Here is a 24561-nt window from a genome sequence, read left to right as displayed (position 1 = left end):
CAGGTGTGTGTTTGCTAGACCCCCATGAGGGAGGGACAGGGGCAAGCCTCTGTGTGTGGGGGTGGGGGGAGCACCTCACCTTAAGTTGCGCAGGGACAGTAGCCATGCTCGGCACAGGTGCACAGATGTGGCTGGATGGATTCAACATCCAGGATCCTAAGTAGGGTATCTGCCAAAACATCTAAAATATTTCTGAAATGGGCTTTTTCTGAAATGGCACTGGAAATTTTTCTCTCTAGGCTCCCGACTACCTGTGCGCATCTGCTGGAAGAGCTGACGTTTGAATGCCAAGCTGGCCCTGTGTGTCCTTTCCAGTGCCGCCAGGAAGCCCCTTCAGGCAACCTTACCCTTCGTTTCCCTGATACACCCGTCCTTGTGTTCACTTGTAAATACAGCTCAACACTGTACACCTTTGTGAGTGCGCATGAGTTGTTTTTGAAAGACATAGAGGGTACACAGTGAGCCATTTGTTTGGGAAGAAGAAATATGATGTTATTATTTTATTTTACTTTAATTTCATTTGAGTGTATCTTGCATTTGACAAACCATGCAGCTCTGAGGTGTTCACCCTGTTAACATGCAGTCTTCTCCGGGAGACAGCCACAACCCTCTATCATTGTAGATTAGTTTTGTCTTTTAAAAACTCAGAGCAATGGCTTTCCCCGATGAGTGTCGTGTTTGGGAGGCCATCACGCTGCACTCACAGCAGTAATCCAGTTCTACTTTCTATCTGATACCCTTGCATGACTTTGCCCCAGTTGGAGGAGGCAGAGCCTCGGCTGGACACTACCACGGCCTTCTAAGGTGGTAGCTCCAGTGTACCCTCCAGCATCAAAGACTGGGAGGTCCAGTTGCTCCGCCTCCTTACTGACTCCTGGAATGGTCAGTCCTTTTCATTTTAGCCGTTCTGATGAAGATGAGCATGAAATGAAACACATTTTCTCAAAGTTGAAATAACATCAGTCTGAAATAATGCAACTCCTGCCTGCTTCTTCCCAGGCCCTGCCATCAGCTCTAAATGTATATACACTGGCAAGTGCTGCCCAGCAGGAGACCTTAAACTCCCTGTTGGCCTGAGCACCTAACTAAAAGTGATGTAATGGGACCGCACAGAAACTTTACAGCAGAGGCCCGGAAGAGCTGCGTGGGCCTCAGTTGCCCTCTGTGTCTGGTCTCTCAGCTGCTGAGACCTTAGTTCAGTAACTGCCAGGAAGCGTCATCAGGAGCCGTCAGCACTTCATCCCCCATGAGGAGGCCCACAGCAGAATCCCCACAGGACACCTCAGACAGCTCAGTGGCTGGTTTTCTGCATGCCTGATCCAGTGCAGCCTCTCTGGAAAGTCAAAACTGACTTAGCTGGAGACATGGTTTATTAATAACACTGTGCTGCCAGGAACTCCCTTGAATGGGTATGAATCTTGCAAAAGAAGGCTGAGCCATTCCCTTGTAGGTTAACGTGGTGACGTGGCAGATGACCAGTTTCAGAATTTGGACGTCTGCAGAGCCCCAACTAAAATGCCTTGATCTTCAGAAGTCCTCAGTGTCCATGCAAGGGAAGGAAACGAAGCTCCGTGAAGGCACGAAGGCCGCTGGGGCCTTCATAACTGCTCACAAGCCCATTGAAGATGTTAGAAGGTTGGGTGGGGGGGGGCTCTCATTCCTTCTATAGGATGGCAGGAGACTGGGCTTTGAGAGGACTGGGCACTGTATAAAGAGCTGATTGTCCCCAGGTGAGCCCAGAGGAACCCAAGGAATGGGGCAAGGGCAGCTAGAAACTTTAGAGGAGAGCACGGCCCTCCCCATCTCCTTCTGCATATGTAGCTGTGGAATATTCCTTTACACTGTGTGACTATGTCACTGTGACTGGTTAAATAAAGAAGCTGACTGGCCAATAGATGGACAGGTAGAGGTTAGGCAGGACTGGCAGATAAAACGAGCTCAAAAAAAGATGAGGAGTCTCAGGGTTTCGAGCAGATGCGGAGGAAGCAGGGGATAAACTTGCTATACTGAGCAAAGGTACCAAGCCATATGGCAGAGCATAGGCAAGAAATATGGGCTAACTTAAAATGTGAGAGTTAGCTAGTAACAGGCCTGAGCTATTGGCCAAATATTTATAGTTAATATTAAGTCTCTTAGAACTGTCTGCTGGGGAAGAAAAGTCCATCCACATGTAGCCTTGTGAGGCCTAGGGCCAAGAACCCATGGAGCTGCCCATCTGCTATGACTGACTGACTGCAGGCTGCTGATGAGCTGGCCCATTTCCAGTTTTTAAAAATTAAAGCTGGATTAACCCAAGCATGGAATCTCCTTTGTAACCCTGAGCCATTTGTGTGTGTGTGTGTGTGTGTGTGTGTGTGTGTGTGTGTGTGTGTGTACATATACTTACTGAGGAGCCTTTGTCAAAACGTAGTGGAGATGCTCCAGTGGAGGACCAGCCTCAGGCGATTGGGTCACCACAATGTAATTACATCCCCACATGGCTCTTCTGTGGATAAATCCTGTGTCCAACGGACTTTTTAATCTGCACCCTAATAAACAGTCAAGTGGGGGGGGGGACTCAGAACACCCAGACCTTCCTGTGTGTCACCTGGGAGAGGACAAGCTATAACACGTGCTGTAAGGTAAGAAGCCAACTCTGAAAATGATCAGCTCGCAGAGGTGTGGTGGTGAGCGCCTGTGTCCCGTTCCTCAGGAGGCTGAGGGTGCAGTAGTCTCATCAGCTGGGACATTGTGATGGAGCTGTGGAGAAAGAGGAGATGGAACTAGAGACAGAGAGCCTCTTAACATATGGGGATATTTTTGCTGCACCACTTAAAAATTAACTGCTGTAGTTGGAATATGAAACAATGGGTTTCAGCTCTGGGGAGGGTGAGGCAGAAGAACACTCTGACTTTGAGGCCAACCTGGGCTAAACAGTGAATTCAGGCCAGTCTGAGCTAGAGTGTCAAAGTCTGTCTTAGAAACAACCAAACCAAAGAAGCCACAGTTGAGTCTGGCATTCCATGTGTCCTTGTCCTTTGCTCCAGTTCATCCCTCATCCCTCCCCCACCCTAGTCCTCCCTCCCCTCAGACTCCCTTCTCATCACATGGATACTTTTTGAGAACTGAGTGAGGGCTGCAGAGCAGTATCTCAAAGTGAGGCCTTGAGCCTGAAGGGATGTTAAAGGTGGGAAGAAATCAAAGTTGGGGACAGTTTTGAGCATGGATCAAAGCACTGAGACTGCCCTTCAATACATTTCAGGCAGCACTTGTGCAGTCTAGGGTGGCTAGCACAGTGTGTAGCAAGCACTCAGCAAACGTTTGTAGGACTGGCTGAATCAGAGAGACTTCCTGTTCATCTTCTACCCACGTATGGCAGCCACAGTGTCTCCATCTAGATAAACAGCCCCATAATCAGCTAACTGCCAGCAGGTGTCTACAAAGTACTTGGCACTTGGTTCTAAGCTGTGAAGACTTAGCTCAGACATAGTAGTGAGCGAGCAGTGTCCTTTGGGCTTATATTCTAGTAAACAATGGCTGGGCCGTATATAAAGGCACATCTGGCCCACCACCTTCCCGGCGACAGTTCTCAGCCCAGGAAGCTGCCCGCTGAATATCAGTGGGCACCCCACCACCGCTGGCGTCACAGTCTAGGCTGCTGAGTCTAACACCGGGCCCTAAACGGGTCTAACTGAGACCCAACCAGGGACAAGCAAAGGCACCCCAGTGACAGGGGCCTTCTGCTCTCAGGGGGCTTCTCCAGGGAAGCAGCCTCGAACCACGTTAGCCTGAAGAAACCGTTCTATTTCCACTGCAGGGTGGTCGACTCCCTTAACAGCCTTTGCTTTTCTCTTGAGACTTACTCGTTACTTTTACTGAGATGCTAAGGAAACATTTGATACATAATATGACTTAAAATTTGCCCAGTGTACAGATGATATGTCGGTGGCAGCAAACGCCCCTGAGAAGATAAGCGGGTCTGGAGGTGGACCGGAGACTACTCTAGAGAGATGCTCGGGGAAGGCCCACACAGTGCGGGGAGAATCTGACACTGGAAGTGTAGGCTGGACCATTCAGGTATCTGAGAAGAACCTTCCAAACAGCAAGAGGACAAGGGCAAGGCGAGGGGTACCTGTGGAGGCAAGCATGTCCGTCTGTCTGTCTGGGATGTTGGGGACATGATGTTATCGGTATGCGAAGAGGAGAGCTCACGATGAGGGCCCTGTGGCTTTAGCTTTTATTCCAAATATAATGGAGACGTGAGGCCAGACTTAAGGAGAACAGGGACATACATAGAAGGAGAAGACAGTGGTGGCCTGGGCCAGCAGCAGAAAGGGGGACTCTGGAAATTTTAAGTCCTGGGTTCTCCCGGGCCCTGTTCCTGTGTCCGGCAAAGGTCCCCAGCAGAGTTGGCTACTCCCTTGGTGGGGTCTCTGCTGTAAGTCACACAACCGCTTCCCCTGAGGGCAACAGCTGCTTTCTAGCTGGCACAGCCCTTGCTTGGGGATGTGTTAGCAGTGTCTGCCACACTGAATCCCTGCCAAGATGCTAATCAACGCTACCAACAAGCAGAAAGTAGAGCTTCTTGGGCAGGGCTTCTTGGTCAGAATTCTGCACCAGGGCTCCTTACGCAACCCAAGTAAGCCGAGGGTTGGATCAGCTCAGTTCAGAGAAGAACTGCTGTGCTTGCCTGCTTCCCACCAGGGACCTGAGCTACAAGGAGGAGGCTTGCTCACTTTCCACACGTCTGTCTCTATGTAAGTTTCTGGGAAAGTAGCACTCCCATCCTTCTGTTTCTGTGGGTGCAGGTCAGAACGTTCACTCCCGGTTTGGGGTTTGGAAAACCCAGATTTCTTTTCTAGAAGTCTTGAGACGGAGGAAAGCAAGGCACGCTCACAAGTCTTGTCATCTTTCTGCGTGGTTCCCGGAGAAGGAAGCAGGCCCAAACGTGGAGCAAGCACCCTGCCGTCCAAACCCTGGACCTGAGCACGCTCAGGCCTTTACGTTGCTGTGAGACAGCGGGCAGCTGGTTAATCTCATTTGTAGGCGAAGCTCACAAGAGCTCCACGCCTGCACTGCCCATTGCATTTGCTCACGCAGCCAGAGCAGACTCCAGCTGGCATGCTGAGGGGCCTTTTAAAAGTAACAGTTTTATTGTGGTTTAATTCACGTATCATAGTATTCAGTGTGATTTACTGTATTCACAAGGTTGTGCAATTAGCACAATTTAATTCGCAAATATTTTCTCATACTTATGTACAGTCATCTCCTGTCCCTGGGCACTGACACCTGCTAATCATCATTCTGTCTTACGGATTTGCCTATTACGATATTTCATATAAATGGAACCCTACTATCCACGTCCATCCTGTGTATTTCACTCAGCACATTTTAGGTACGTCAGTACTTTATTACTCTTACTGGCTACATAATAGTTCGTTGCATGTACGCACCACATATTTATCCATTCATCAGTTGGTGGGTATTTGTTTTTGGTTGTTTCCATCTTTGGGATATAGTGAATATTTCTGCAATGAACATATCCTACAAGCGTTTGTGTGGACACAAGTTCTCATTTATTTGGGGTATATATCTAAGAATGAATTAATGGGTCATACAGTAACTGGTACTTTTAAGAGATACTGACAGATTGCATCCACAGCAGCTGCTCATCTCACATTCCTCCCAGCGGAACATGAGGGATTTGTAAGAATTTTAAACAGATAGGTGAGAAGTTGTCAGCCCAGTGTGGCACTTGGCCCTTCTGATACTCCATCCACTCCCCTTGAGGGCCTGGGCCTGGTCTGGAGTACTCTGCTCAGCCTAGCAGAGAGCCCTAGCCACAGCCTGGCTTGCTCAAGAGCAGTCTGCAGGCTGGTGGGGCAAACCTCTGGACTGCTGTGGCTAACGAGCTAGGCCTCTGCCCTCTCTCTCTCTGCCCACCTGATTGCTGACCCTCACTGCTTCTCTGAGTGGAGTCTGAGGTTCGTCTCTATGGTGCAGATGAGAAATTGAAGAGGGGCGGGTGTGCTCAGGAACCACGGAGCCAGGGAGCCAGCTGAGCTGTGTCTCCCCTGCGGGACAGGAAAGGCTCAGCTGTGGAGGCCTTTGACTCCGCCCAGCCCAGCACTTTGCTTGTAGTGTGAAAAGGAAAGGTGTGTTCTTTTCTGTTTTATTGCTACCCCCCATCTGCGGGCGGGCAGTCTCTGCCCGCGCCGAAGGGAAGCAGGTACTCGTGTCGGCCAGCAGGGGCGCTGTCCTCTTGCCCTGTTGCTGCCGCTGTCTGATCCCGACCTGCCTCTGGGACAGTCCTCCCAGCTGGGTCACTTTAGCACAGGAGGTTGGTTCCCGGGCCTGCGGCCTCAAGCCGGCAGAGAGCAGCTTCAGGCACCCACCGCCAGAATCTTGCTTGTTCCCTCCTCCCGGAAACCGCAGCAGTTACGAGGGTGCTGGAAACCAGAAATGCTGTCCAAACCTGCAGCTCCACCCGCACGTGGCCTTTCCGGGAAGGCGGCAGGACAGTCACGGCCCTTTGCCAAGCAAGCTGTGGCTGTTGACCAGTTGACCGAGGCAGCTCCCAGCTGGGCTACCGCAAGTTAATCAGTACTGACACAAGCAAAGGGTTCTAGTCAGCCGCACACCCGGGTTCTGGTCCTTTAACAGCATCTTTGCACAGACTCGGGAGAATGAAGATCCCACATTCTGTGCTGTGCATGCCAAAGTGTTAGTGTGACTGTTCCCGTGGTAATAACTAAACCACGTGCAGGGATACCTGGTTTGGGGATTGCGTCCTTATTATGTCACCAGCCTGCGACAGTGTCCCAGCCCGAAAAGCGGGCGTGCCCCCCAACGGGACTCTCTCTCCCCATATTCTCTCTCTCTCTCTCTCTCTCTCTCTCTCTCTCTCTCTCTCTCTCTCTCTCTCTCTCTCTCTCTCTCTCTCTCTGTGTGTGTGTGTGTGCGGGACTCTCTCTCCCCATATTCTCTCTCTCTCTCTCTCTCTCTCTCTCTCTCTCTCTCTCTCTCTCTCTCTGTGTGTGTGTGTGTGTGTGTCTGTCTGTCTCCCCATATTCTCTCTCTCTCTCTCTCTCTCTCTCTCTCTCTCTCTGTCTCCCCATATTCTCTCTCTCTCTGTCTCCCCATATTCTCTCTCTCTCTCTCTCTCTCTCTCTCTCTGTCTCCCCATATTCTCTCTGTCTCTGTCTCTGTCTCTCTCTCCCCCCATCTCTCTCTCTCTCTCTCTCTCTCTCTCTCTCTCTCTCTCTCTCTCCCCATCTCTCTCTCTCTCTCTCTCTCTCTCTCTCTCTGTCTCTCTCTCCCCCCATATTCTCTCTCTCTCTGTCTCTGTCTCTCTCTCTCCCCATCTCTCTCTCTCTCTCTCTCTCTCTCTCTCTCTCTCCCCATCTCTCTCTCTCTCTCTCTCTCTCTCTCTCTCTCTCTCTCTCTCTGTCTCCCCATATTCTCTCTCTCTCTGTCTCCCCATATTCTCTCTCTCTCTGTCTCTCTCTCTCCCCATCTCTCTCTCTCTCTGTCTCTCTCTCCCCCCATATTCTCTCTCTCTCTGTCTCTGTCTCTCTCTCTCCCCATCTCTCTCTCTCTCTCTCTCTCTCTGTCTCCCCATATTCTCTCTCTCTCTGTCTCTCTCTCTCTCTCTCTCCCCATCTCTCTCTCTCTCTCTGTCTCTCTCTCCCCCCATATTCTCTCTCTCCCCATATTCTCTCTCTCTCTGTCTCTCTCCCTCCCCATATTCTCTCTCTCTCTCTCTGTCTCTCTCTCTGTCTCTGTCTCTCTCTCCCCATATTCTCTCTCTCTTTCTCTCTCTCTTCCCATCTCTCTCTCTCTGTCTCTGTCTCTCTCTCCCCATATTCTCTCTCTCTCTCTCTCTCTCTCTCTCTCTCTCTCTCTCTCTCTGTCTCTCTCTCTGTCTCTCTCTCTGTCTCTGTCTCTCTCTCCCCATATTCTCTCTCTCTCTCTCTCTCTCTCTCTCTCTCTCTCTCTCTCTCTCCTAATGAAGCTCTAAAGAGGTAACCATGGCTCGTGATTCTTCCACCTCAGTCGCCATGGCTGCCCAGCCACGATCGCCCCGCTCACCCCTTCACCTGGGAGCCTTCGAATTGATCTTCTGTTTAGTGTGTGCACCCGAAGGCACTATCTAGTGGAGAACTGAGGCTTAGAAAAGACTAGCAGCAGTTTTCAACCTGTGGGCCACATAGGAGGCCCTTGGGGTCACATAGGAGATATCCTGCATGTCAGATATTTACATTATGATCCATAACAGTAGCAAAACTACAGTTATGAAGTAGCAACGAAACAGTTTTACGGCTGGAGGGGTCATCCCAGCACAAGGACCTGTATTAAAGAGTCGCAGCATTTGAAGGTTGAGAACTACGCAACCTTCTGCCGAAGCTGCCGAAGGCCTCCAGCTGGTAAGCGACAGAGGATCAGAAGAAAAGCAGCCACATGCTCAGTTCTGGGTGTCCTGAAGGTCCTAAGGGTCGACAGAGGCTTTGACAGGGCTAGGTCACCAGTGCCACTGACGGGAGACAGAGATACAAGGGCAATGAAAGGGAAGAAAGATGTGGAGGAGAGACCTGAGGCAGGGGTTGTGGCTGGTGGCCGGGAGCCGCCTGCCGGGACCCTCCCTCTCGGCCTGGAGCGGGCTGCAGGAGCAAGCTCAACGTTGCTCTCTCAGGCAGGGCCAACAAAGGGCAGCTGAATCACAGGGTTTCTCAAGAAATAAAAATTCCTAGCACACCCCTGGGGCCTTGGGGAGAAAAACTGACAACGTGTTGATTGAAAACAGACCCAGCGGATGCTGGGTTTCTGTGGAGGGCCTGGATCTCACAGGTTTACAGCGACACCTAGTGGTCTTCAGAGGTACCTGCCACTTCCTCGGAAATGGCGAAACTGGAGGGTCACAGAGAGATGTCCTGTCAAGGCCCAGATTCTGCAAAGCCCCACCCTTGTGGAACATGCCGCACTCTCTGGGGAGGTCCAAGACTGCCTTTCCCGGCATTTACTCAGGAGCTGTGTGTGCCTGGCACAGCAGAGATGTTCTGCAATGGTCATTATCATTTATTAAATATGGCTAAGTGTACTTGACGGTGACACCAACAGACTTCCCACCAGGAGATGCTTTATTGTTGGATTATGTGTTCAGAACATAGAAGGATTATGCTCCCATATCAGATCAGAGACCTCTACTTACAAAGGAGAGCTGCATGTCTTTCAAAGTAATAGCACGCTAATGAGTCTGTCTCCTGTCTTGCCTCCCCTCACGTCACTTACACTCTGGCTAATCTGAAGGCTTCTCGGGGGCAGGACATGTTCAGTGTTAGCTCAGCATCTGTAACACTGCTGCTACTCAAAGAATGATGTCTTCACTGAGGGACTTTGGCTCCTGATGAAGCAGTTCACAGACATAGGAGGAAAGTCAAATAAGCTTGTCTCCTGGGATGAGCTAGATTCCCAGAAGAATTAGTCAAACTAGGGAGGCCCTTGCCAGGCCCTACCCTCAGCCCAGTTCTCATTCATGGATGAGGTTTGTTTCTTTGGCTATAACAGGTCAGAGCAGCATTTCTGCACTCCTGTGACAGGCTTATTAGCTACTTGTAGGGGTTCCAGAGTGAGTAGGGGCATAGCCATGCTTGGATGACCCACTGGAGACCGTCTTTATAATGAAACTGTGAGCTTCTGTCAGCCAGTCTCACTGAGAAATATCTGCAAGCCACACTTTATTCAAGTTTTGTTGGCCAAAATTGTGTTAACTGGGCTCCTTTTGTTACCCTAGACACAGGCTCACAGGCTAGTTAGGAGGCCACATGTAAAAACAAAGAGTCTTGGCTCAGTTGCTCTGTGTCTCCAGAGCCAGGAAGAGATAGACAGCCTGACCTTTCAGAGACAGTATCGTGGGCATGGGTCTCATGGATGCCAGCTCAGCAGCATTTTAATAGCTTTCCAAACCTGGGACATAGCCACTGCCGTGGTTTGGATAAGGCTCACACCAAAGATCCATGTAGTAAAGGTATGCCCCACCTCAAGGGCGGTACAGTTGGGAGGCAGTGGAACCATTGTTGGGCCTAGTGGGAAGTATTTAGGTTCTTGGAGGTTTGTCCTTGAGGGGAATTGTGGGATAACCTCTTTCTATTTCCCCCCTGGGGTAAGTAGTTTTCTCTGCCATTTCCATCTGGTATCCCCACCAGGAACTCAAAGCAATAGGTCTTCCCAGTCTTGGACTGGGCCTTCTGGAACTATAAGACAAAGCAAGCCTTTTATCTTTGTAAGTTAATTGCTTCAGGTCTTTCATTACAGTAACAGAAAGCTGGTGAACACAGCCATGTTATAGGTGGCATCTCACTGGGGCATCTCATTCTGTTATGAACTCATTTGTGGCGAGTCCTCAGCATGTGATCTAGGCTATACCCACCAATTGGACATCACGAGACTTCAATCTGGAAGAGAAAAAAGCAAGGGACAGATTCAACATGGGATTGTGTCTCAGTGATGGAGGTAGGGTGTGGCAGAGGGACACAGACACTCACAGCAGAATGCAACAAAGGCCTATCACCAGATGGGTGGGGAGCTCTGCACTGCTCATGAACTCAGAGCCCAAGTTTCTTTTTCACTCTGAATCATGTGGAGACTCTGTCAGCCGTTAATATGCTTTCATAAATATGACTTCTATTTAAACCAACCGGAGTGAGACTCACATGTTTGTAAGACCCTCAACTGATAAATTCACTGTGGAAGTTAAACGTCATAATGACTGAGATTAGGAAGCTGTGCCTAGCATGCACAGAGCTCCGGCTTTGACTCCCAGCACTGTGTGGGCACACACACACACACACACACACACACACACACACACACACACACTAAGTTAAAAATCATTTGGTGGTTAAAGACAGTTCAAGGATCTTCGTCCTCCAAGTACATGCTTGATGTAGAAGTTATGATTACTGCCTGCTCAGTATCTCTCAGGCAACAACCATTTCCTATGTTAGGCCCTGTGTTCTGGTGGGGCTGACAACATTCGCTGGATCTACAACTAAGTGCATGACCTACATCAGGCCATTCAGACGGCTGTTCACTCATGGATAAGTTTCCCAAGGTGGACCAACGAGACCAGTACTGTGGACACAGGCTGCTGATCTGGAAAGTCAGTGTTGATGACTTCGTGGCCTATGGGAAGAGGCCTGCCAGCCAGAGAAGAGCCACAGCTGGAGGGATCGATGTGGTTCCTGAGTGATGCTGAGCACATGTGTCCAGCATTACCGAGGTTGGGGCTGGTCTTAGATCACTTTCCAGTTGTGGAAATGACCAAATTCCATGTCAGTTCACTTGAGTTGGTTTCTGTTACTTGAAACCAGAGGGTTCTGATGCATATGCTGGCACATGTTCAAATACTAGATTTTTTTTGGCAATTCTTTAAAGGAATTAAATTATACCACTTACTGCAGCACTCACTTGGCTACTCTTCCAGCCTATGCCTTCATTGGAAGATAAATGGTGTGGACCTGCTCCAGGTTGAATGGGGTTTATCTCCTCTGAAATTTATATTGGAACTTGATTGTCACCCTGGCATGTTGGGAGGTAGGGCCTCAGGGGAGGTATTGGGGCTGTAGAGAGAAGAGACCTCATGGATGGACGGATGCTCTAACTACTGAGGGAGTTTGGCCCGTGCTCTCTGTCTTTTGCATACATCCCCTTGCTCTTCAGCTTTCCACCATGATGTGAAGAAGCTTAAGGCCTCACCAGAAGCCAAGCAGATGCAGCTTGTCTTAAATGTTCTTGCCTCTAGAACTCTGGGCTACACGAATCTCCTCCCGTAAGCAACGGCTCACCTCAGTACAAGGGCAGCAAACGGGCTGAGACAGGCCCCAGCAGTTCTCTGTCCTGTACCAACGCCCCGAGAAATGTGGCCGTGTTGCACACACTTGTCCCTGTAAGTCTGCCTCGTTCCTGCAGCATAAACACTGGGATTCTGCCACTCTCCATGAAGCGCTCCTCCCAACTCTGACAAACACTGTTGTAACAATATAAGCCTCCCTCCGTTGCAGCAGCAGGTCCATGTTTCACCTTAAGCACAGTGTGGTACCCACCTGTGGCAGGTAGGCTGCCAGACGCCACACAGGCACTTGGGTTCACAGCTGCTGTGGCACCAGCAGGCCTCACTTAGCTCCTCTGCACAGATCTGTGAGTCCTCTCTGCTGCCAACTGACTCATTTTCTTCTTATTCTTAAAATCAGTTTCCTGAGAGGAAAAGATCATTTGATTTCTCTAACTGAGGTCTCTCGTTAGGCAGAACTGACTGGGCTGGAGCCCAGAAGACAATGTCAGCCAATCTCTGCACAGGTTCCCATGAGAGACCGCAGCCAGCTGGATGAGGAAAGTTTAGGGGCAATGGCCGTTTTCTTCAGGTGGAACGGTGGGTGCGATGGCGTCCCTGATCAATGGGTCTGGACCACTCCCTGGTGTATTAATAGCAGGAGATCTTGATGGTGACCTTGGGAAGGTGGGTGTGGAGGAATGGCATCCTTCTTGCTGCACTACACTTACTGGCTGTCTCTCTGAATGGTGTCAAATTTTATGAGAAACCCAAGGGCTGAGCAGGCTAACTTTTAGGGATGAGGAAGTGCTAGACATACATGAACCTCAGTACTCCTTTGATATGCAGAGCAGGCATCACGGTCCTCACTGTGGGACTCATAGTCTCCAGGTGGGCATGGGCATGGCAGTGAGGCGTCAGCAGTCTCCACTTCTCTTGATGGGCTTGGTAAAGCAGTATTTGCCCTATAATTTTCCTCTGTGATTGGGAGTGATAGATATGCACTTGCTGCCCTTGGTCTTGTCCTGAGTAAATTCTTAGTGTTGCACCTGACCTCAAAAGCAGTGTCAAGACCTCCAGTTTCAAGCCAAAGTGCCTATAAAATTCCTGGGAGGCTTCGAGGAGAACCGTCTGGGCCCATCCCCGTGGATGTGTGGGAAGTGCTGCTGTTAGCCTACTGTGTGAGCTTTTAATGAACAGGAAGACACGCTAATCCCTGTTTTATAAGATAAAACCCTTAACCTCCAGGGTGAGAATCTGATAGGACAGCAGATGTGTCAGAGGTCCCCTCTGCTTGTCTGAATGTCCCCAGATGGACAGAGTACTAAGGCGGCTGGCTACTTCATCCCCTGGGGAAATGCATAATCTTCGAAGTCAACTCCTTCCTGAACTTAAAGGATCCAATACAGCCAGAGTTATAAGCTTGCAAACCCGTGTCTTAGTTTTGGGTTAATTTATTTAATCCGTTTTGCTTCTGGAGACTTGTTTCATTTCCCCCATTAAAGGAGTATCACAGGGGCTGAGGAGATGGTTCAGAGGTTAAGAGCACTTGTTGTTCTTGCAGAGGACCAGGGTTTGGTTCCCAGCACCCTCACAGAGGTGCACAACCACCTGTAACTTCAGCTCAGATGCCCTCTGCTGGCCTCCACAGGTATATGTACATGCAGGCAAAATGTTCACAAACACACAACTACACTAAATAGAGAGTGTCACAAAAGATGCTTTTCCTTCTTCCTTTCTCTGTGTGTGTATGTGTGGTGGGATAAGCTTTTTGTGCGCTGTGAAGATGTGTCTCTGCCAAGGCACCCTCTGATTGGTTTAATAAAGAGCTGAACGGCCAATAGCAAGGCAGGAGAGGATGAGTGGGGCAAGAAGAGATAGGAACTCCAGGAAGAAGAAAGGAGGGATTTGCCATTGAGAGGGAGAGTAAGTCAGAGTCGGACATACACTATGGAGGAGAGGTAACGAGCCACGTGGCAGAATGTAGATTAATATAAATGGGTTAAATTGTTATAAGAGCTGGTTAGGAACAAGCCTAAGCTAAGGACAAGCTTTCATACTTAATAAGAAGTCTCATGTCATTATTTGGAAGCTGTCAGTCCAAAGAAAGTCCAATTGCAGGTGTGCATGGGTGTCTATGTTCATATGTGCGTGTGCGTGTACGTGTGTGTGTGTGTGTGTGTGTGTGTGTGTGTGTGTGTGTGTGTACATGTGAACACCAAAGGACATTTTTCCTCAGGTTTTTGAGACAGGGTCTTTTACAAGACCAGACATAGTTGACTAAGCCCGTTTGGCTAGCCAGCAGCCCAGTAATCCACACGTTTCCACCTCCAAATTGCACACACTACCACATTTGGCTTTTTATGTGAGTTTTGAGAATTGAACTCAGGTCTCAGTGTTTGCAGGGCAAGCAATTTACTGAGTTATCTTACTAGCCCAAAATGTGGGTTTTAGTTTGGGTGAGTAACCCCTAGGTGACCTGTCACCACTCCGGAGAAGACATGGCTGATTGAAGGAGTGGACTTAGAGCACTTGTTTAAAGCCGACTGTCATTATTCACTTGGCGACAGCGGGTAGGGTCTGTTTCCTCCTGTGTAAAGGAGATAGGGATAATAATACACCTGCACAATAGTAGTGTGTACATTCAGTGAGATTCTGTACCTGAGAAGTACATAGGAATGAGTCACTATTTTCCTCTGGCTGGGAGCATTTCCTGGGGAAGCTTCACACCTTCTCCAAGACCTCTGGGGCTGCCTGCACTCTGTAGCCCTTCCAGTGGAGGGCAGCAGAAAGACCACATCTGGGCACCTTGGGCTTGAGTGCCTTTCTTCTGCCAATAGGTACTTCAAGCCAAGCATCACTGGTTCCAGAGAAAGCAGCCAAGGGAACAGCTGGCTCAGAGTGTCAACCTGGACATGGGCCATTTATAGAGTACAAAGTGCATTATGTGCAGACTGGCTGCTCCATGTCACTGGGCACCATACTTACAACTCACGGGATGACATGAAGAGGCCCCCCATCCCCCTCTCCCCACCTAGTTACCCTGCTCTGTCACCTGACTCTGAAAAAGTGATTCATCAAGACAGGCCCTACATCCAGGCTCTGGGAGAACTAATCCATAAATTAGTCAGACTTTGGTTAACTCAGTGATGTAAGAGGCTGGCAAATGGTTAAGAGCTGTATCTAGAAGGTGCCAGGCTGACAGATCCAGGGCTTGGGGACTCCACTGTGAAAGTTTAAGTGTGCTTTTCAGGATGTGAGGCTGCACAGAGCCATCTTATCCTGTAGCTTGAAAAGAATTTAGAGAAAACCACCTGGAGTGCTCAACCTAGGATGGACTCCGAGGTCATCAGCCTAACTCCTTGGTACATAGACGAAAAAAGTCAGAGAGGACCCCATTTCTCCACTAACGAGACACAGTTCCAGGGCCAAGATCTGGGACTGTCTTAGTTAGGGTTTCTATTGCTGCGATGAAACATCATGTCCAAAAGCAACTTGGAGAGGAAAGGGTTTGTTTGGCTTAAACCTCCACACCACAGTTCATTACAAAGTCAGTCAGTGCATTAACTCAAACAGGGCAGGAACCTGGAGGCAGGAACTTGGAGGTGGGAACTGATACAGAGGCCATGGAAGGGTGCTGCTTACTGACTTGTTCATCATAGCTTGCTCAGCCTCCTTTCTTATAGAACCCAGGACCACCAGCCCAGGGATGGCTCCACCTACAATGGGCTGGGCCCTGCCCCATCAATCACTAGAGACAGTGTGGGGGATGGGGGGAGAAAAAGAAAGAAAGAATGAAAAGAAAGAGAGAGAGAGAGAAAGGAAGGAAGGAAGGAAGGAAGGAAGGAAGGAAGGAAATGCCCTACCGATTTGACTGCAGCCCAATCTTATGGAGGCATTTTCTCAACTGAGATTTCCTCCTCTTTGATGACTTCATCTGTGTCAAGTTGACATGAAACTAGCCAGCACAGAGACTTTTATTCTCCCTGCCTAACAAGCCATTTCTGAAGCAGTGGGAGCTTTGAACTTGCTTGAGATTTATTGCACTGAAATCTCAGTGGACAGATTCTGCTTGCTGTGTCTTATCTGGTGTCCCCACTTCCTATACAGCTTCAGGAACATTGTTTGGTGGTGGAAAGGGGATAAAGCCACAGTGATTGTCCTAGCTTTCAGTTGCCCCAAGGAGCCTCTTGGGAATCTCTACAACTCCAGAATCCAGACTCTGAGTTTGGATGGGAACTCTTTAGCTCTGGGGATGAATCAACACAGGCTCAGCTGAGTGTTCCTTGGCTTGTCCTGTATTCTCCAGAATATGCCAAAGTGCTGGGTCATAACTGGGATGGAACTTCAAAGCCTCTGGTTTTATTCTACTAGAGTGGCTGAGCAGTGCATGTTCCAGAACTGGAGTGCTCCCTGTGCCATGTGATGTTCAGGGCAGCTGGCTCTCCCTTGTCCTTAGCCCAGTGCCTGAGAATGGTCCCTAGGAAAAGGAAGGAAATACTTTATGAATAAGAGGGTCCTAAAGGGAAGCAGGGGATTTCCCCGAAAGGGTGGCTGCCCCGTGCCCACCCCAGGCACCACGCCAGCTGCCTATGCCTAGGGTTTTCTCTTGGGGTTCCTTTAGGTGGGAAGGTACTGCCAAAGGTAATTTTGAGGAGACATTGCTCATGCTCACTCATTTGCTAGAGACACATCTGTTCAACCACACTACAAAATCATCTTGTTGACTTACTTAGTATCTGTGAAGTTCATATTCTAATTAACAGGATGTAGGAGTTTAAAACACCTGAAGGGGCTAGCAAGACATGAAAAATGGATGAAGATCTGGGTACCAGATGTTTGTCTCACCTACATAAAATAAGATAAAGTGATGAGACAAAATGTTAAATCCAGCCCATCCACCCTCCGAGACTGCAACTGTTCCCTGAGACAGAGTCTACCAGCACCCGACTGGACTAAGAGGTGAGTCTTCATCCTCATACCTGAACACCCCAGCTCCTAGGCTTTTTGGCCCAGGGGCACAACCCTGTGCCCCTACACCACCACCCATTGCAGTTCCAGTTTCAGGCCAGTTGGCAGCAGACCTCCTGCACACAGGACAGACCACCACCATTCTCCATCAGACCCTGTAACCCAAGCCCCACCTCCCCCAAATCCCACCCACCCTCCTAGACTGCAACTGTTCCCTGAGACAGAGCCTGCCAGTTGACTAAGAGGCCAGTTGACAGGCAGACATCCTGCAGACAGGTCAGACTACCACCATCTACCACACGGTAAGACTGCAGTTACTCCCTGAGACAGCGCCCACTAGTGCCAGTTGGACTAAGAGCTGTTCTCTAAGATAAAAAGTCCATCAGCATCGACTAGACCAAGAGCTCCCACTGGATCAATAGTATCAATCAGACCAAGAGAGGCTCCCTCAGACACAGACACTGCTTGCACCAAATGGAGAAAGAGATGGGTAGACGCCAGTGCAAAAATACAGTCATTAACATAAAAACCAATATGGCTCCATCAGAACCTACATCAGCAAGACCTGAACCAACACAGAAGGAACAGAAGATATCAACCATAAAAATGAAGATATTAGAGATCTTAAAAGAGGAAATGAAAAATTTCTTAAAGAAATCGAGGAAAAGTCAAACAAAAAATGGGAAGAAATCAGTAAATCCCTTAAAATCCAAGAGAAAGCAATTAAACAAGTGAGGGAAACAGTTCAAGGTTTCAAAACTGAAATGGAGACAATAAAGAAGACACAAACTGAGGATGTGCTGGAAGTGGAAAATCTGAGTAAACAAACAGGAACTACAGATGCAAGTATAACCAACAGAATGCAAGAGATGGAAGAGCAGATCTCTGGTGTTGAAGATACAGTAGAAGAAATAGATTCATCAGTCAAAGAAAACACTAAAGCCAACAAAGTCATGACCCAAAATGTCCAGGAAATTTGGGACACCATGAAAAGACCAAACCTAAGAATAATAGGGATAGAAGATGGAGAAGAATACCAACTCAAGGGCACAGAGAAAATATTCAACAAAATCATAGAAGAAAACTTTCACAACCTAAAGAAGGAAATGCCTATAAAAATACAGGAGGGTTACAGAACACCAAATAGACTGGATCCAAAAAAAAAAAAAAAAGTCCCCTCACCACTAAACATACAGAATAAAGAAAAAATATTAAGAGCTGCAAAGGAAAAAGGCCAAGTAACATATAAAGGCAGACCCATAAGAATAACATCTGACTTCTCAATGGAGACTCTAAAAGCCAGAAGGTCCTGGACAGACGTTATGCAGATACTAAGAGACCATGGATGCCAAACCAGACTATTATACCTAGCAAAACTCTCAATCAACATAGACAGAGTAAACAAAATATTTCATGATAAAACCAGATTTAAACAATATATCTCCACAAATCCAGCCCTACAGAAAGCACTCAAAGGAAAAATCCAACCTAAGGAAGTTAGATACACCCATGAAAACACAGGCAATAGATAGTCCCATACCAACAAATACCAAAGAAGGGAAACATACAACACTATCACCAAAAAAATAACAGGAATTAACAATCACTAGTCATTAATATCCGTCAGTATCAATGGTCTCAATTCGCCTATAAAAAGACACAGGCTAACAGAATGGATATGAAAACAAGATCCATCCATTTGCTGTATACAAGAAACACACCTCAACTGCAATGACAGACACTACCTCAGAATAAAAGGTTGGGAAAAGACTTTCCAATCAAATGGATTTAAGAAACAATCTGGTGTAGCTATCCTAATATCTAATAAAATAGACTTCAAACTAAAATCAGTTGAAAGAGATCGGGAAGGACACTATATATTTATCACAGGGAAAATCCAACAAGATGAAGTCTCAATTCTGAATATTTATGCCCCAAATACAAGGGCACTGACATTCGTAAAAGAAACATTACCAAAGCTTAAATCACACATCAAACCCCATACACTAGTAGTGGGAGACTTCAACACCCCACTCTCACCAATGGACAGGTCTGCCAGACAGAAACTTAACAGAGAAATAAGGGAACTAACAGACATTATGACTCAAATAGACTTAATAGATAGCTACAGAATATTCCACCCGAACATAAACAAATATACCTTCTTCTCAGCACCCCATGGAACCTTCTCCAAAATCGAACACATGCTTGGTCACAAAGCAAATCTCAACAGATACAAAAAAATTAAAATAACCTCCTGTGTCTTATCAGACCACCATGGCTTAAAGTTAAATTTCAACAACAACAAAAATTACAGAAAGCCTACAATCTCATGGAAACTGGATAATGGCCAGTTGAATCACCAATGGGTAAAGGAGAAAATAAAGAAAGAAATTAAAGATTTCCTAGAATTTAATGAAAACGAATGTACAACATACCCAAACTTATGGGACACTATGAAAGCAGTGCTAAGAGGAAAATTCATAGCTCTAAATGCCCACATAAAGAAGTTGGAGAAATCTCATACTAGTGACTTAACAGCACAACTGAAAGCTCTAGAACAAGAAGAAGCAAAGTCACCCAGGAGAAACAGATGCCAGGAAATAAGCAAATTGAGGGCTGAAATCAATAGAATAGAAACAAAGAGAACAATACGAAGAACCAATGAAACAAAGAGTTGGTTCTTTGAGAAAACCAACAAGATAGGCAAGCCCTTATCCAAATTAACCAAAAGGCAGAGAGAGCATCCAAATTAACAAAATCAGAAATGAAAAGGGGGACATAACAACAGACAATGAGGAAATCCAGAGAATCATCAGGTCATACTTCAAAAACCTGTACTCCACAAAATTGGAAAATCTGAAAGAAATGGATGATTTTCTAGATAGGTACCCCATACCAAAGTTAAATGAAGACCAGATAAACTATTTAAATAGTCCAATAATCCCTAAGGAAACAGAAACTGTCATTAAAAGTCTCCCAACCAAAAAAAGCCCAGGATCAGATGGTTTCAGCGTAGAATTCTACCAGATTTTCAAAGAATAGCTAATACCAATACTCTTCAAATTGTTCCACACAATAGAAACAGAAGGAACATTACCAAATTATTTTTATGATGCTGCAGTTACCCTGATTCCTAAACCAAACAAAGATGCAACAAAGAAGAGAATTACAGTCCAATCTCCCTCATGAACATTGATGCAAAAAATACTCAATAAAATACTGGCTAACCGAATCCAGGAACACATCAAAAAAATCCACCATGACCAAGAAGGCTTCATCCCAGGGATGCAAGGATGGTTCAACATATGAAAATCTGTCAATGTAATACACCATATAAACAAACTGAAAGAAAAAAAAACATGATCATCTCATTGGATGCTGAAAAAGCCTTTGACAAAATCCAACACCCCTTCATGATAAAGGTTCTAGAGAGATCAGGAATACAAGGAACATACCTAAACATAATAAAGGCAATTTAGAGCAAGCCAACAGCCAAAATCAAATTAAATGGAGAGAATCTTAAAATGAATCCACTAAAATCAGAAACAAGACAAGGCTGTCCACTCTTCCCATACTTATTCAATATAGTACTGGAAGTTCTAGAAAGAACAATAAGACAACATAAGGAGATCAAGGGGATACAAATTGGAAAGGAAGAAGTCAAACTTTCATTATTTGCAGACGATATGATAGTGTACATAAGTGACCCCAAAAATTCTACCAGGGAACTCCTACAGTTGATAAACTCCTTCAGTAAGGTGGCAGGATACAAGATTAACTCAAAAAAAAAAATCAGTAGCCCTCCTATATACAAATGAAAAAGGGGCTGAGAAAGAAATAAGAGAAATATCACCCTTTACAATAGCCACAAATAATATAAAATACCTTGGGATAACTCTAACTAAGTAAGTGAAAGGCCTGTATGATAAGAACTTTAAGTCTCTGAAGAAAGAAATTGAAGAAGATATCATAAAATGGAAAGATCTCCCACGCTCATGAATAGGTAGGATCAACATAGTAAAAATGGCAATCTTACCAAAAGCAATCTACCGATTCAATGCAATTCCCATCAAAATCCCAAGGCAATTCTTCACAGACTTGGAAAGAACAATACTTAACTTTATATGGAAAAACAAAAAACCTAGGATAGCTAAAAGAATCCTGTATAATAAAGCAACCTCTGAAGGCATCATGATCCCTGACCTCAAGCTCTACTATGGAGCTACAGTAATAAAAACAGCTTGGTACTGGCATAGAAACCAACATGTGGACCAATGGAATCGAATTGAAGACCCTGACATTAATCCACACACCTATGAACATATGATTTTCAACAAAGAAGCCAAAAGTGTACCATGGAAAAAAGAAAGCATCTTCAACAAATGGTGCTGGCATAACTGGATGTCAACATGCAGAAGATTGCAAATAGATCCATATCTGTCACCATGCACAAAACTCAAGTCCAAGTAGATCAAAGACCTCAACATAAATCCAGTTACACTGAACTTGATAGAAGAGAAAGTAGGAAGTAGTCTGGAATGAATTGGCACAGGAGACCACTTCCTAAATATAACACCAGTAGCACAAACACTGAGAGTGACAATTAATAAATGGGACCTCCTGAAACTGAGAAGCTTTTGTAAAGCAAAGGACATGGTCAATAAGTCCAAACGACAGCCTACAGAATGGGAAAAGATATTCACCAATCCCACATCTGTCTTAGAGCTGATCTCCAAAATATATAAAGAACTCAAAAAGCTAGACATCAAAATACTGAACAATCCGATTTAAAAAATGGGCTACAGAGCTTAACAGAGAATTCTCAGCAGAAGAATCTCAAATGGCTGAAAGGCATTTAAGGAATTGCTCAACATCCTTAGTCATCATGGAAATGCAAATCAAAACAACTCTGAGATACCATCTTATACCTGTAAGAATGGCTAAGATCAAAAACACTGAAGACAGCTTATGTTGGAGAGGATGTGGAGCAAGGGGAACACTCCTCCACTCTTGGTGGGAATGCAAACTTGTGCAGCCACTCTGGAAATCAGTATGGCGGTTTCTCAGAAAATTAGGAATAAGTTTTCCTTAAGACCCAGTTATACCACTCTTGGGCATATACCCAAGGAATGCTCAATCTTACCACAAGGACACAAGCTCAACTATGTTCATATCAGCATTATTCGTAATAGCAAGAACCTGGAAACAATCTAGATGCCCCTCAACTGAAGAATGGATAAAGAAAATATGGCACATATATACAATGGAGTACTACTCAGCAGTAAAAAACAATGGTATCATGAAATTTGCAGGCAAATGAATGGAACTGGAAAATAAAATCTTGAGTGAGGTAACCCAGACTCAGAAGGACAAACATAGTATGTACTCACTCATAAGTGGATACTAAATGTGAGGGAAGGGATGGCCAGACTGCAACCCACAACTGCAGAGAGGCTAGCTAACAGGGAAAGACCCTAGGAGGGATACTGAAGGAGAAGTGGATGAGATCTACATGAGTAGACTGGGTGTGGGGGTGGTGGTGGCAGAGGGCGACGAGTGGGGGATGAGAACATAGGGAAATGGGAGGGTCAAGCTGGAACAGGGACAGAGTGGGAGGACAGGGAGGAAGATATCATGATAGATGAGGACATCATGGGAATAGGAAGAGGCAGGGTGCTGGGGAGGCTCTCAGGAACCCACAAGGTTGACCCTACCTTGGTCTGCTGGCAGTGGCCCAGAGGGTGCCTGGACCAGTCTACTCTAGTGACTAGCTTAGCAAATAACCTAGCTGTCATCATAGAGCCTTTGTCCAGTGACTGATGGAGGCAGATACAGAGATCCACAGTCAGGCACCAGGCTGAGCTCTGGGAATCCAATTGATGAGAGAGAGGAGAGATACTGCAGGCGAGGAACATTGAGATTTTGATGGGAGTACATGCAGAGATGACCGGCCACACTAGTGGAAGCCCATGAACTGTGGACTGGTGGCTGTGGAGCCCCTGTGGGACTGGACTAGGCCCTCTGGATACGGAAGATGGTTGTTTGGCTCAAACTATTTGGGGGGCACCCAGGCAATGGGATCAGGATCTGTCCCTGGTCTACGGGCAGGCTTCTGGAACTCAGTGCCTGTGGTGTGACGCCTTGCACAGCCTTGGTGCAGTGGGAAGGGGCTTGGACCTGCCTAGGCTCAGTGTGCTGGGCTCTGCTGACTCCCCATGGGAGACCTCGATTTGGGGGATGTGGGGATGTGGGGTGGCTTGGAAGAGAGGGCTGGGGAGTGGGAGGAGGGTGGAGGGGGTATTTGTGGATAGTATGTGGAATGAGTAGAAAATTTCTTAATAAAGAAAAATGAAAGAAAAAAACTGCAAAAAAATATTAAATCCAAAAGTCTATCTCTGAAAGCTAGAAGAGGGGAAAGAGGAGCACTCTTGAATCTCTCATTTCTTTCATGGACTCCACTTGGGAAGTCACTGCCAGCTTGATAAGAGTGGCTAGACAACCATAGAATCTCTGTTTGTTGAGGTAAGTCAGCATTGACCAGGGCAATTAGTGGACAAACAATTTGAATCTTGAGTGACTGGGGGAACCTCACACCCAGAGGGCACTTAGCTTGCTGCTTGCAGAGCCTGGTCAGAGGCAGACTTGAGTGCTGAGGAACAGATGCTTGCCTGCAACTACCAGGGCAAAGAGCAGGGGCATCTGAGAGTCCCAGGAGCCATCTGCAGCATCTAGGGCTGTAGATGTAACCAACCGTCTTATTAAATAAGAAACACAGAACCAATGCAAAGAAGAAAGCCAAGAGATCAGAGCTAAGAGCCTTACCCGCCTGTCGCAGCTAGCCTCTTCAGCCAAGAGACCTCTCCGAAAGAGAGCTACTTCCTGTCTGTCTTTATATAGACTTTCTGTTCTGCCTTCTCATTGGTTGTAAAACCAACCACATGACTGCCTCGTCACTGTCTGTTGTACAGCCCTCCAGGTCTTCTATGGTATTGAGATTAAAGGTGTGTGTCTCCAATGCTGTCTGTATCTTTGACCACACAGAGATCTACCTAGCTCTGCCTACCAAGTGCTGGGATTAAAGGCATGCGCCATGAACGCCCAGCTCTGCTATGGCTTGCTATTAGCTCGGACCCCCAGGCAACTTTATTTATTAACATACAAATAAAATCACATTTCAGTACAAATAAAATACCACCATATAGGGCATTCCATGGAAGAGGACTTTTGCAAGGAAGGAGACTAGAGATCTGCTTCTGTCTGTGTCCCTGACTCAGTCCTCACTTCTCCCTTCAAACCACAGCCTCCAGCCCAGGCTGCCCCATGTGACCCCACGCTCATGACATCACTGCCCACTTTGCCCAGAAGTTAGTCTCTGTGCTCCCTCGCCCTGAAGCAGGTTTGTGTCTCCCAGAGGCCATGGCTGGAGAGTAACTATCATTCCCAGGCTGCAATGTAAACACCCCTCTTCTCACACCAAGCGAATGCTTCTGAGATTTGTGTGTAAGCCTTTTTATCAGCTGACCAAGTGGGCAGGAGAATACTTCTCCTAAAATCTTCCCAGGCCTTCACTGAAAATCGTGTGTAAGATTAAGCCAGCTAGTCGGGCGGTGGTGGCGCACGCCTTTAATCCCAGCACTCGGGAGGCAGAGCCAGGCGGATCTCTGTGAGTTCGAGGCTAGCCTGGACTACCAAGTGAGTTCCAGGAAAGGCGCAAAGCTACACAGAGAAACCCTGTCTCAAAAAACAAAAAAAACAAACAAAACAAAAAAAAAAAAAAGATT

The 24561-nt window shown here is 46.9% G+C and overlaps 1 long non-coding RNA gene across 2 annotated transcripts; it reads right to left on the bottom strand.

The window, feature by feature from the left end:
• Positions 1-15765: 15765 nt before the first annotated feature.
• On the bottom strand, positions 15766-22534 carry LOC131924529 (uncharacterized). 2 transcript variants are annotated; one of them, XR_009382933.1, is made up of 2 exons: positions 22495-22534; positions 15766-16286 (listed from the first exon to the last, which is right to left on the bottom strand). It is a non-coding gene; the product is annotated as an uncharacterized LOC131924529 (long non-coding RNA). The 2 variants fall into 2 exon arrangements; XR_009382932.1 differs by lacking the exon at positions 22495-22534 and adding an exon at positions 16593-16697.
• Positions 22535-24561: the final 2027 nt, after the last annotated feature.

This window comes from Peromyscus eremicus, chromosome 14, assembly GCF_949786415.1.
Source record: "Peromyscus eremicus chromosome 14, PerEre_H2_v1, whole genome shotgun sequence".
Classification (NCBI taxonomy): domain Eukaryota; kingdom Metazoa; phylum Chordata; class Mammalia; order Rodentia; family Cricetidae; genus Peromyscus; species Peromyscus eremicus.
The sequence above is the reverse complement of the archived record's forward strand: the minus strand, read 5'-3'. Positions and strand labels throughout refer to the sequence as shown.